The sequence below is a fragment of the Sciurus carolinensis genome, chromosome X, assembly GCF_902686445.1.
Source record: "Sciurus carolinensis chromosome X, mSciCar1.2, whole genome shotgun sequence".
Lineage (NCBI taxonomy): Eukaryota > Metazoa > Chordata > Mammalia > Rodentia > Sciuridae > Sciurus > Sciurus carolinensis.
Window position 1 is genome coordinate 53,541,570 of NC_062232.1, and position 14,788 is coordinate 53,556,357.

The 14,788-nt window shown below is 38.2% G+C and overlaps 1 protein-coding gene across 2 annotated transcripts in view; it reads right to left on the minus strand.

Moving 5' to 3' along the window:
- Pdzd11 (PDZ domain containing 11) overlaps positions 1-14,788 on the minus strand; it is a 117,058-nt gene that overhangs the window by 47,431 nt on the left and 54,839 nt on the right. The gene's annotated exons all lie outside the window — the stretch shown is intronic.

Genomic DNA, 14,788 nt, shown 5'->3' on the forward strand with positions numbered 1-14,788 from the left:
GTGGTTCTTGTTAAGAGCTCCTGCCATCTCCACTACTACAATTAAGAAGACACTTAAATGCAAGGACCTCAAAGTGGGATAATACATTTATAAAGACCCAAAAATAATACTATACAAGAACCAGTTAATTACAAACTACATTGCTCCTGTTCCAGCATCCAACATCACTTGTAAGGATTTCAGTGGCAATGTGACACATTTTTCCAAGCCCATTTTTTGCTGAAATGTACATGGCTCTACTCAAACAAAGTGGCAGTTGCATTATCTTTTTTTCTTGGATGGTTGGGAGCAGATCTAGTTCATCTTAGATACTCTACCTTGGGTTTGTTAGTTTTTTACTATAAGGTTTGTGGAATTGGAAGTCTAATTGTTTTCATTCTTACTTTAGTACAGATCGTTGAACCATCAGAGGGAAGTACTTCCATTACAGATTAGAATAGAACTAGACTGAGTATTGCTAATGAAATACTTAGAAAAATATAATTATACCTGTATATAAATATATTATTCCCTAGTACTGGGGAATGAACCCAGGGGCACTCTACAACTAAGCTGCATCCTCAGACCTTTTTATTTTGAGACAGGATCTCACTAAATTGCTGAGGCTGGCCTTGAACTTATAATCCTCTTGCCTCAGCTTAACAATAGCTGGGATTGCAACCATGTGCCACTATGCTTGGCTCCATAAATATTTTTAAAGGAATACATTGAGTCACCTTTTTGTTTTTCTGGTTGTTGGCTTTGTTTTGTGGAGCTTGGGAATGAATCAGGGTCCTGCTCCCTACCATTAAGCTGCATCCCTACCCCTAAGCCTCCTTGATATTGATAGAGAACTTTCAGTGTGTGGATTTCCAGATTTTCCTTTTTCTGTCTTCACATACCATTTTAGAGGTTCTATATGATTGTTTTGTTATGGTCATTATTTTTGACTTGTGAATTTAGTTAAAATTATATTATTTTTAGATTTAGTCAATAGAACTTGCATTAAGAGCTGTGGAATAGTCTCTCTTGGGCTACTTTCTCTGTGAGATAGCCGACTTATTACTCTGATATTTTTAACGTATTTTATAAGGACAAGTTGCTACTTGTCGTTTTTGCTTCTGAAAAGCAAAAGTATAGCATTCAAAAAATTTAATGCATTTGGAATATCCTGAGGGTAATAAAGAATGCCTGTTGTTACTTGAGCAACATTTAGTAGACAAAAATGTTTGACATCCTCATTCCAACTTTAGGACTGGTATTTTTTTTTAAGTTGAGAGATAGTTTTCAAACCATATAATTATCCCTTTAAAGTGCATAATTCAGTATTTTTTCATATATTCCCAATGTACTTATTTTAAGACATCTTTGAGAGTCCATTCTCTGAGGAAAATTCACCTCGCAAAAGAAGCATTTATGATGTAGAATTTCTATTAAGTATTTGGCTTTACATAGGTAATAAGGGTTTTAAAATTAATATATTTGGATTTTCCTTTTCTTTATTTTCACTGTGAATTTTGATATTTTTATAGGGTTAGATGAGTTTTAAGGAACAAATTACAAAGTATTATTATATTGTACCAATAATATATGTTTACCTTATGACAGTTTAATGTCTGGATTCCACCCAGGAGCTAATATAGGCTATAAGTTATTTGCAAACAATACAGTTGTTCACTTTTAAAATGCAAGAGAAAGTCAGGTATGGTGATTTACTCCTGTGTTCCCAGGTATTCAGGAGGCTAAGGCAGGAGGATTGCAAGTTCAAGGCCAGCCTCAACAACTTAATGAGACCCTGTCTCAAAATAAAACGGTCTGTGGATATAGCTTTTTGATAGGGTGTCCCTGTGTTCAATCTCCAGTACTACGAAACAAAGCAAAACAAAACCCCTAAGAGAATAAACTGAGAAAAATTGCTAAATTTTTAGAATTGACAAGAAATGTCATTCAAGAAGATAATCAATACATATATATTTCCTGTACACCAATGACAACCAAGTAGAAAATATAAAAGTGCTATAAAAACTTGTTGAGATATGTAAGGATTGTGTGAATAAAGGGAAAATTATACCATGTTCCTGGTTGAGAAAACTCAGTATGTTAAACATATTATTTCCAATTAAATTGAATGTTTTATGTACTTCCAATTAAAAACCTAGTAGGATTTTATTTGGAACTTGAGAAAGTTATTCTAAAATTCATTGAAAAGAATAAACAATGAATCAAAATAAAAAAAACTAGGCAATAAAGAAGAATGAAATTATGTCATTTGCAGGGAAATGGATGGAAATTGAGAGCATTATGTTAAGGGAAATAAGCCAAACTCAGAAGGTCAAAGGTGGTATGTTTTCTGTTATGTGGAAGCTAGAGAGAAAAAGAAAAAAAATGGTGGGGGGTGGTCACATGAAAATAGAAGAAAGACCAGTAGAATTGAGGAAGGGGACCAGAGAGAGAGAGAGAAAGAGAGGAGGGGAGGGAAAGAGGAGGTACTGGGGAATGAAATTGACTCAATTATAATTTATGTTGTATGCATGTATAAATATGTAACAATGAATCTTACTATTCTGTAAAATTATAATACACCAATAAAAATGTGAGAAAAAACAACTGGCTAATTATTTTAAAAAACTCACAATAATGAGGAGGAGCTAGATTCACTAGATAGCAAAACACATTATAAGTATCCAAACACTAAAATTGAATAGTGAATAGTACTATACAAAAATGTGTGTGTGTGTGTGTGTGTGTGTGTGTGTGTGTGTGTGTATGTCAGTGGATCAGAAAAGAGAAACTGATTCGGAACACACACACACACACACACACACACAGAACACAGGAGAAAAACCTCACAAACAGGGAGGGGAAGATTGTTCATTACATGGTGCTACATGGGAAATAAGCTACTATTTGGGGGGAGGAACCATGTCATCTCATAGTATATATGTAAATGTATCCTAATGATTTGATAAACCACTTGATTTGAGTGATCAAACCATAAAAATGGTAGAAGAAAATGGAAGGGCCATCAGAAAACTGACTTTGAATTTTGAGTCCTTCCACTTGTGGTGTTTTCCCTTAGGAGAAAATGGAAGGGCTCTCTTTGGGGTCTACCAAGTTTTTTTATTTGACCCTGATGCTTTCTAAGCCAAAGCAATACCCCAACCCAATAGCACAACACTATTATCTGAGTATGCAGCAAAATCTGTGATCAAGGTCCCTTAGAATGTGTGGAACCTGAAGGGGATGTAGCTCAGTGGTACAGCACTTGTCTAGCCTGCATGAGGCCTTAGGTTCCATCCTCAATGCCACAGAAAGAGAGAAAAGAAGAATTTGTGGAGTTGAAAAAGAATGGGCTTATTTCCCTCAGGTACCACAGGCCCAAACTCACTTCCATCCTGTTGCTGCACAAGAGAAAGTATTAGGAGGGACAGTGAGGAGAGGCGGGAGGGAAAGTACAGGGGAAGGTTCCTGGTTGGGAGGGACCTTCAGATTCACTGATGCCCTCAGGCTCAAGACTGTCACAGGGAACCTACCCTTTTGGGGCCTCCACAATACAAACCAACAGTCTCAAAGCACGATGTCTGAGGAAGAACTAAGATCTTTTTAGGCCCTAAACTCTGACTTCCAAGACCTGGTGAAGGTTTTGATACTCAAGAACCAGTTTTCCTCAGTAACTGGAAACAGAGCTTAGGGATGGCCTAAGATGGGGAACTGGTGAGTCAGAAAACAAAGCAGTCACACTGATAGCTGGAGGAGGACTCCACCCACAGTACAAACCCAACTGCCCAGGTGGGAGCCCTGTAACATCTGTGCAAACAAATCCTCCCTGAAGACAAGCAGAGTCAGGGAGATGCCTCATATTTATCCCCAACATCTTTCACACCATATGACATATACAGGTCATGATAGCACATGGTGTTCCTGGAGGATTAGCAGTTCAGCAAATGCATAAGCCTGACACGTCACACTGTGCTTTCAAGCTATGACTGTACTGTTCTGTCCTTATTTTAACAAATGCTCTGGAGTTTGTACTATATGGCAGGTACTGGTCTAGAGGTTGGGAATCACAGTGCTGAATAAAACAAAGGCCCTGCCTTTCCCGAGTTTGAATTCTAGTTGGGGGAGGCAGACAAAGAAGCAAACAAGTAACACCATCAGGTAGTGACAACCGACATTAAGAAAAATCAAACCAATAAGGAATTGGCTGGTTATGATGATTCCCATTTCAGCTGGAGGAGTGAGGGAGGCCCTCCCTGGAAATGTGTTACTTGAATAGTGATCTGATTGAGGTGAGGCAGCCAGTCATGCTAACATCAGGGGATGAAAAGTCCAAGGTGAGGGATCCATAAGGACAAACCTGCAGAGGAATCTACTTGACATTTTCAGGGAACAGTCAGATGGCCTGGTTATTGGTTGAAGAGGAATGCAGAAAGGGAAGAATGGAAGAGGAGATGAGAGAGGCAGTAGAGACTAGATCCAATAAAACCTCATAGACTAAGGGGATAACTCAATATTTTTCCTAAATGAGAGGAGTGATTTTTGGAAGGTATAATGTTCTTTTATTATTAAAAAAATAATATTCTGGCACAGCAGTAATCCAAGCAACTCAGACATCTGAGGCAAGGGGATAACAAGTTGAAGGCCAGCTTTAATGACTCAGCAGAATCCTGTCAAAAAAATAAAGAAGAACTGAGGATATAGCTCAGTGGCAGAACACCTCTGGGTTCCATCCACAGTACAATAAATAAATTGATTGATTAATTAAAACATGACCAATAATATAAAAAAAACATTTTCTTACATAAAAATAAAGGTATTATTACACCTAACAAAATTAATAATAATTCATCAGTATAATCTAATATACAATCCATAGTCAAATTGCCCTCATCGTCTTCAAAATGTCATTTTTTTCTAGCTGGTTTATGGTGTTCCATAAATTATTTTAATCTAGAGTAGTCTTCTCTCCCCACTTTTTCATGCCAGTGATTTCCTGAAGAAACTAGATCATTGCCCTATAAAAAGTCCCAAACTCTGGACTTGTCTGTTTGCCTCCTTGTGAAGTCTCTTAACTTGTTCTTTTATTCCTCCTATTTCCTGTAAACTGGAAGTTAGCCTGAGGCTTGTTTAGAGTCAAGTTCAATTTTGGAGGCAAGAGTACTTTATAGGTAGGACTTCACATTGAGTTGTCCTACTTTTAGTGATTCTAAGATTCTAATCAGAAGTGCGGGCAGTGCCATTTGCATCTTTTCATTGTGACATACCATGTCAACCTTTCACCTCGTGGTTTTACCAGTCCCTGACAACCATTCCCTGACACTATTGTTTCATCAGGGGTTGTACAATTATGTTTTTCTATTTCTATCATTCTCTCCATGCTTATTAGCTGATACAATACAGTATGTTCAGAGAAGTCTCACCTGCAACTACACCCTCTAACCTGTTCCTTTCCTCCTTTGCTAAATTGGGAGTGTTTCCTTCTAGACAGTTTTGCAATTTGAAGCACTTGTGTGTGTGTGTGTGTGTGTGTGTGTGTGTGTGTATGTGTATACATGGATATAAACACACACGTGTAAATGTATAAATGTGTTTATATAAATATATGTATGTATACATACATGTACACATTTTTTGTGTTCCCTTTTTCTCACACAAAGGTAGCCTTGCTATATATGCTATTCTTTATTTTGTTGATTTTTTTTTCCACTTAAATGTGTCCTGGAAATCCTTCCACATCCCTATTTAGAGATTTTCCTCATGCCTAGAAGGGTTCCAAGCAGGGGAATGGCAAAAACTGACTTAGGGCTTAGATGCCTTCCTCTAGTTGCCTTATAAAGAACAGAATTTAAAAGGGCAAATTCTGAAGCAGGGAGGCCATTAAAGAAGCTGCTACTCTGGCCACAGTAGCCCAGCCACTTGGGAGGCTGAGGCAGGAGGTTCACATGTTGGAAACCAGTCTGGGCAATTTAGTGAAACCCTGTCTCAGAATAAAATAAAAAGGGCTAGGGATGTAGTTCATGGGTAGAACACCCCCGGGTTCAATCCCCAGTATGGAGGAGGAGGAGAAAGAATGAAAAGCTACTACAAAGATGTAGGTAGCCATGGAGATGAACCAGCTTGGATTATGCAAATAAGTGCAACATCCTAAGGATGGAGAGGCCCAGGTCCCTGAAAAGAGCTGCCACAGAAGCCAGACACCAAATAAATCTTTGTCTTATTTAAGCCACATTTTCATTTGGATCTGTCGTATGTGCTGAACCTACATCTTAACTCATATAAACCATTCTAGTTCTAATGTGCTCTTATCATTACAACTGGGAGTCAAGACAACTGGCTTCTTGTCTTGGTTGAGTTGGTTATGTGAACTTGGTCAGAGAGGTGAGCAGGTATTCCAGGCAGAGGGAACAACATGGGTAAGGTTTCAGAGGCTGGGAAATTTGACCTTTATTTCATAAACAATAGTCCCTGGAAGTGACCGGTGCAAAAGGAATTATCAAAACACTAAATTGTAGTGAATGGAAGAGAAACAAGAGATGGGGAGACAGAGTAGAAACCCAGTCCTCACTCTTCTTTCTACCCAGCAAGCAGTCATCAATGACCCAAGGTAACTCATTTCCTTGAAGACTTGCCAAAGCTAATCCTACCACCACTTCTCTGTATCCACTTCCTACTGTTTTCTGTACTTGTTGCTCACTACACTCCAGGCATACTGGCCCACTTACTGCTCTTTGAACAAGTTACACATGCTCCTGACTCAGGGTCTTTGCACCTACTGTTTTCTCTGTTTTCGATGATTCTTCATCTAGAGAGCCACATGTATTCCCTAACCAGCCTATCTAAAACTGCGACCCATTTCCTGTTCCCCTCACTCTGATTTATTGTACCATGCAGAATGCAATACCACTTGGCATTGTATGTTATACATTTACTTGTTTGTTGTACCCTTTTATCCCTGGAATGTAAACGTCATGTGGACACAGATTTTATTTAGTTCACTTCTATAACCACAGCACTTAGAACACTGCATGAAACACAGGAAGCACCCAAGAAATATATCCCATCCATCCATTTAACAAATAAAGTATCTTTCACTTAAGTCCTTCTACTAGTACTTTACTTCATGGAGTATTAGCTAGAGATGATGTGAGGCAGAAGTAATGGGGAGGGTGATTATGGGAAACTTGACTCCAAGACTAAAAACAAGGGAAAAAGAGCTTAGAGAGGAGCCAAACGGCTTAGCTCAGCCCTATTTGCCAACTGACAAGCACTTGGGTCAACTTTCGTGGACACTTACATTTTTTTGGTAAAAACCTATTTTTATAGCCCTTTCTTTTCCCTAATGTTATGACTATTTTGTTAAGTATATCAAATTTTTAAACCTTTGGAAGACAGTGTATAAAAATATCTTCATAACCTCCAAAAGGAAAAGGATTTATTAACACACAAAAAGTGCAAACTTCAAAGGAAAGGACTGTCAACCACATTAAAATTAAGGATTTTAAATCTGTAAAGAAAGTTAACTTCAACAGATGAATAGATAAAGAAAATGTGGTATATATACATAATGGAATATTACTCAGTCATAAAAAAGAATGACTTTATGACATTTGCCAATAAATAGATGGATCTGGAGACTACCATGCTAAGTGAAATAAGCAAAGCCCAAAAAAAAACCAAAGGTCCAATGTTCTCTCTAATATGTGAATGCTAACCCACAATAAGGAAGGAGTGGGGAGATTACAATTTCAGAGGATTAGACAAAGAGGAATGAAGGGAAGGGAGGGGAATAGGAATAGGAAAGACAGTGGAATGAATCTGACATAACTTTCCTATGTACATATATGAATACACCACAATGAATCATCATATCATGCACATCCACAAGACTGGGATCCTAATTAGAACAAGATATACTCCATGTTTGTATAAATATGTCAACATTGACTCTACTGTCATGCATAACTAAAAAGAATAAAGAAAAAATATATATGGAAAATTATTAAGAATTGACCATTCCTAATAAAGTTAGCAAAAAAATAAAAACAACAACAAAAACTGCAGTACCATCATGTTGTCCCTCTGATGATGTCCTTTCACAGTAGAGCTAAAAATAAACTCTTTTACTCTTGTCCTCTTGCTTGTCTAACTGCATGCTGCCTGACCATAAGAAAATGTAGATTTTTGTTAAGATAGCATCCCTTCTAGACTAAAATGCTATAATAAAGAGACCTCCAGATGTGAAAAAAAGTTAAAAAACTATCTACAAACTACAAGAAAGAAAATTCAACAAAAATGATTGAGCACCTACTGATGTAATTCCCCACTACCCTGGAGTGAAAGGCAGCCCTCTCCACTCATCCCCAGCAGCTATAGTAACTTTGGCAGGTGTACTATATCTTACAAGACAGATGAGGGGCTTTGAAAAAGTCATATCATACCAGCTAGCTTCTCCCAAAAGATTGGATGAAGATTTTTATGATTCTTTAGAACTTGTAGTCTTTCTGACACCAAGAGTGGAAAGAGTGGGAAACCAAGCTTGTTCAGAAACATCAAAGGACCAATGGGGTAAATTACTGTGTCAAGAATATAATGTATGACATGTATGACAATTCTTGAATGGGCACTCCTGAACTTGTAAGTTACAAGTCTCTTGAGAGTCCATAGGCCCCAGAGAGTTTGCAGGCAATATACTTCCTCTTCAGACTGATTGCTTTTAGTTCCTCATAGTCCAATCACGTTAGGGAAAATAAAACATCTTCCTGGTTAGCATTTGCCTAGCCACATTCCCTCATATGACAGGTTCTTTCTTTGCAAACTATGGTTTTCATTCCTGCAGTTATCACACTGCACTGAACAAATCCTCAGTCTCTGCCACCCCCGGCTTGGCTATTTCTGCACACACCATACTGAATTAGTTCATCCAATTGTTAAGCATTCAAAACAAGCTTAGAAGAAATAGGCAGATAGCCAGATACAGACAGGGTTACTTGGGGAATGAGAGGAAGTTGACCAGCAACACTTCATAGCAGCCTGGCTCAGCATGCCAAGGCAAGTGGGTATAAGGCAAGATTCCTATCTGATTGTTCTACTCACATGGATAGAGCTATCAAGGTCACTTGCTCTTCTGAGTTCTTAGTAACCTTTGCATGTGTGTGGGGAAGAATACTGGGGATTGAACCCAGGGGTACCTTACCTTCAGTCCTTTTTACTTTTTTTTAGACAGGGTCTCACTAAATTACCCAGGCTGGTCTCAAACTTGTGATCTTCCTACCTCAGCCTCCCGAGTTGCTGGGATTACAAGTGTGCACCACTGTGACTGACAGAGCTCCAGTAACCTCTGATCTAGGACTAGACCTAGATGATTTCCAAAAACTTTGCCACCTTTTAGAATGAACTTGCCTTTTGGCTTTGGTTTGTTTTTGCCTTAACTTCCCCACCTTGCTGACCTACCAGATCTTACAATGTAAGTATACTCATTTCTTGATATGTAGATCTCCACATGACTAGGAACAGGCTTAGGAGATTGTTGACACTATACATCATTTTCTGTGACCTACTTTAGCCATTGCTGCCCATATCCTATTGTGACACAACTCTCTTGAGAGTTTGTTGCTTTTATGATGAATCCTTATAGGCTGGTTACTGAAGATAAGGCAAAGAATTCTATTTCTAAAGTTGTACCATCAAGGAGATATATTCAGCCCTCAGAGAAGAAGTGAAGGCCAAGGCCAGACAACAAGCTACTAAGCTGTGATTTAGGGGCAAGACAGTACTTTTCATGTGAAATTCCATGGAGAAATTCCTACTAGAAAAATATGGATCAATAAATACAGATAGATAGATAGATAGATAATAGAAAAGAAAGACATCTATAAAGCAATGATAAGAATGTCATCAACCAAGGATTATGATTAATACAATTCTATGAGGTCATGTTAATAAGAACAACAATGGAAACAAAGGAAAGGGGCTGGAGATGTATGTAGCTCAGTGGTAGAATGTTCACCTAGCATGTGTGAGCCTTGAATTCTATCCCCAACACACACATACACACACACACACACACACACACACACACCAAAAAAAAAAAAGGAAAGATAAGTGTACTTATTAAAGAGCAGGTCTCCACATCCTCAACTTTCCTAATCTCTTTTTGGCTTTTACTTCATTTGCTTTGATACAGTTCAGGATGGTCAGGTACACCCACATACACAGAAAGTCCCTGAATGCCCCAGATATTCTGGTCTAGGAAATTGCAAAACACTCTCACCGTTAGTTCAGGTGAGACTGGATTCATTTTCTTTTTTCTCAAAAGGAAAAGAAAACAATCTGAAAGCATAGAAACCAGCATGCTGATAAAACACAGATCCCTTACCCTACTTTATCCTGGGTACAGACTGACCTCATTTATCCATCACTGACTAGTCCCATTTTTTCAGGCTTCACTCCACCAATGGACTTGGCTTGTACTTGAATATTCCTTCAGCTCATGCTGAAGTGAATCTAATCAACATCCCTGCCATGTGTAGTAGGATGTGGGGGGACATCATGAAACCTGCTCCCCTAGTCATTTGGAAAAGAGGGTCAAGTCCTCCCCAGACCTAGTAATCTCCTTGGAGAGAGGCTGACTCTACTGATCTGGATGCCTGGTCCCTGTACTCCGTTTAGGTTCATGGAAGCTTGAGAATGCATTCCATTTTCTGGACCCCAAACTCCTAAAAAATGCTGGGGGAGAGAACATTGCGTGGTGTTGCTGAAAGACCTGTAGGTGAAGGAGGTTTTCTGATCAGTGACATTTACTTACTACTAAAAGACCCAGAAATCTGACCTGAATGTGGAACAGACTTGCCTAAATATTTGTGCTTCCTCTACAATAGGAGATAGGTTAAATGAATTATGGCATCCCTGTAAAATGAAATGCTATATATGATGCTATAGAATAAATTTGACATGAAAAATGTGCCAGTATACCACTAAGTGAAAAAGCAGGTTACAAAATGGAATAAAGAGTAGGATATTAACTAATTAGAAGTAGCATTTTTTGAAGTTTTAATGAGCATGTCTGTGAGCAAAGCACCAAAAAGTGTTTTACATGAACTATTTTATGTAAGTGAAAATCTTATGATATGCATAGTATTTTTTTATATTTTTAGCTGTTTATACTTTATATTTTTAGATGGACATAATATCTTCATTTATTTTTTATGTGGTGCTGAGAATCAAACCCAGTGCCTCACATATGCTAGGTGAGTACTCTACCACTGAGCCTCAACCCCAGTCCAGTATTTGTTATTTATAGATAAGGAAACTGAGGCACTAAGGTTAAGTCATTTGCTATAGTTTACTTAAGTGGCAGAGCTGAGGTCCAGATATGTTAAATTCAAGAGCCCAAATTCTTTGACCGTGACACTATATCTATGTCTGTATTTGTATAGAAAAAAAGGCAAGAAAGATGGATACCAGGGTAACAGCCAACAGTATTTATTTCTGTGTGGTGAGATTATGAGTGACTTTCATTCCCTTTATAATTTCCTCTGAAAGTTGCAAGAACTACATGGATATTTTCATGATCGAGAAAAACAAGAAATCAATTTCCACTTTGAAAAAAACCAACAAACCATTGTTCCCAACCTGTAGATAGTAAACTTCTGGGAATGGGGAAGTATCTTAATGATTACAAGAACTCTGGAAATAGCTACCTGCCCAAGTATTGTCTCAAATGAATAAATAATATTCTTGCATATATTTTCTGAATATATGCAAATACTGTCATGATATATATATTATACATAATAGCTTTGATTTGTCATATATTTCTCAATTGAGATTAAGAATACAACTATTATCATATGAAGGTTCTTGCCATTTTAAACATTATAAAACTAAAGCAAGGGCTGGAATCTGGTGCTAAACAAAATGATTGATACACAGATCAACTTTCTGTAGTTTGAGCACTTCTCAACAACTTACCTCCTTTTTCTGGGGGGGGGAGCAGGAGGAAATAAAGGAGGAAAACTGAGAATTCACACATTATTAAAAGCAACCCAGGAGGCTTGCTTCCTGGAGAAGACAATTTACAAGGATGAGAGAGTGTGGAGAGAGTGTGGAGAGGGAGTTGATGCAGGTCTACTGGAAAGGCAGAGTGCTAAGCTCCCCTGTATTGCCAGGGATAAGGCCCCGCCCTCAACCACAGGGATGTCAACACATCAGCAGGGCAGTGGTGCCACAATACCTGAGTGCTAATGCTTGCTCTAGGGCCCGGCTGGTTTCTAATCAGCAAGCACTTGCGGGTAAGAGAGGCAAAGTATAAGGAGCTTTCTTTTTTGCCAAACTGCCTCAAAGGTCAGCACCTGCTTCCTGTCTCTCATTCTTTATTCTCCCCTTTTGTAATATGCCCTTTGTCCTCTATTACTGTATAGCCTATTGTCTCCTGAAGTTCCAGGACACACTCTTCCATAGGACTCCTGTGATCTCATTATATGTAAGAAACCATCTGATCACAGACCTCAAAACTAAGACACTCACACATTGTTCATTCAACACTGAATGCCTAGCACTTTCTAGATATTAAGAACAGTTATAGTGACAAATAAGATATGGTCCCAATCCATTTAGATTCGTACAATCATGAGGTATGAAAAGCAAAAAACAACACATAAACACACACAGCCTGATTTGCTTTAATAGGCATAAAGTTACAAAAAGGTAAGCAACCAGAATCAGTGGGATTGAGGGTTTTGTCTCTCCTATCCACTTTGGTCTATATTTGGAACTCACCTAGGAACCAGGCTCCATACCCATCCCTGCTAATGGAATTGGTGCTGAAGCCTAGAAGACTGACCTACTCCAGGGAAAAATAGTCTTCAGTAAGTTAAATCCATGAAGAAAAAAAGGACAATAGGAAAGGAGATCATTGTATATTAAAAGCGAATTAAGATCTGGCCAAAGGGGTCAGATCTGTATCCTATCCAGTATTTGAATCCAGTTGCCAATCTGCAGGAAATATAGAAGGACATGCTGAAGCACACCATAAGTGTGCAATAAGCAAAATCCAGACTGTGGGAAGTTCTACAGGTCAAATGCTATGGGTTCTTCAACAGCTAAATTTGAAGGAAAGGAACAGGATGGAGGGGCAACCTGAACATTAAAACAGACTTGAATCATTCAAAGGTGCCAAGATTAGGAAACACAAGGAATTGTCACAGATTGGAAAAGACTAAGAAGACATGATGATTAAATGCAATGTTGAATCCCCATGGGATTCTGGAACATGAAATGGACATGTGTGGAAAAACTGGTGCAATTCAAGTAAAATGTGGGGAGTTTTGTTAATAAAAATGCACTCATACTGATTTCTTAGGTGCAATAAACACACCATAGTCACATAAGATGTTAGGATAAAGGGGAAGCTGGGTGAAAGGTATGGAGAATTCTCTATACTACATTTGCAACCCCCCTCAACAATCTAAAATTATTCCAAAATAAAAAAAAATTAAAGAGAGAGAGAACATTTAAAGGACATGTCAATTTTTTAAATGGGCAAGACCAAACCATAGTCATTAGGAAAGTACATATAGGTATGAAAACTGTAGAAAAGTAAGAAAATGATGACTCTGTCAAGATAATGATTACTTTGGGAGGAACAAGGTTGTAATGGAATGGGGCACATGGAGAGGGTTCTGGGGTGGTTAAGAAATTTCTACCTCCTTACTTAGCAGTGATTTCTAGGTGGGTTTTTGTTGTTGATTTGTTGTACTAGGGATTGAAATCAGGGCCTAACACATGCTAGCCAAGTGCTCTGCCACTGAATTACACTCCCAGCTTTTTAAAAATTTAATTTTGAGACAAGGTCTTGCTAAATTGTAGAGGCTGGTCTCAAACCTCTGATTCTCCTGCCTCAGACTCCCAAGTAGCTGGGATTACAGGTGTGTGCCACCACACCCAGCTTATAAGGTGTTTGTCTTATAATAATTTATTAAGCTATACATTTGTTTTAAGTGTTTTTATTTTGCATCTGGGTTCTATTTTAAATGAAATAAAGAAAAAAAAAGAGAGACACATAATATCCAAATATAATCAATGAATTTTGTTTAGAGCCAAATATAAAGACATATGAATATGGATTTGGTATTGTTATATGGATCATGTTAGGAAATTGTTAAATTTGCTAAAGGTGATAGTGGTGGTATTATTATGGAAGAAAATATCTGTATTTTTATAGATGCATAATAAAGTATTTAGGTGTAAAATACCTGATGGTTTAGAATTGCTGCAAAATACTTCCCAAAAAAGGTGGGGGGGTAGGTATATGAGATCAGTATGACAAAATATTAATAGTTGTTTTTGTTTTTTTAATGCTGATGTTTCCTTAGGTTTCGGTTTTTGGTATTTTTCTTTCTCTTTTTCAGTGCCGGGGATTGAACAGTAGTTGCTGAAGATGAACATGAAAATTTGTTGAAATATCTAGATCTATGTATGTTTGGAAATTTTTATAATAAAAAGTAATCAGGGCAGGGTATCCAGAAACTGTGCTACTTCAGGGCAGCAGAGACCTAATCACGGTGCTCCTCACCCCCATGACCTCTCCAAAACTTTCTTCCCACCAGTTATCTCCCTAAACTCATAACCCCTATGGTCTCTGAGTGCCCTGTGAAGGGGCTTTCCCCTCTCTGGATCTTTGCATCACTCCGACAAGATGGTAGTATTTCTCCCCTTTCTCCATTCTGATGTCCTAATAATCTCAGGAAAGAGAGTCAAAGGGCAGATGGGCTGGGCCTGACCTGATGGGGCAGTCCTCAGCACTCCAGAG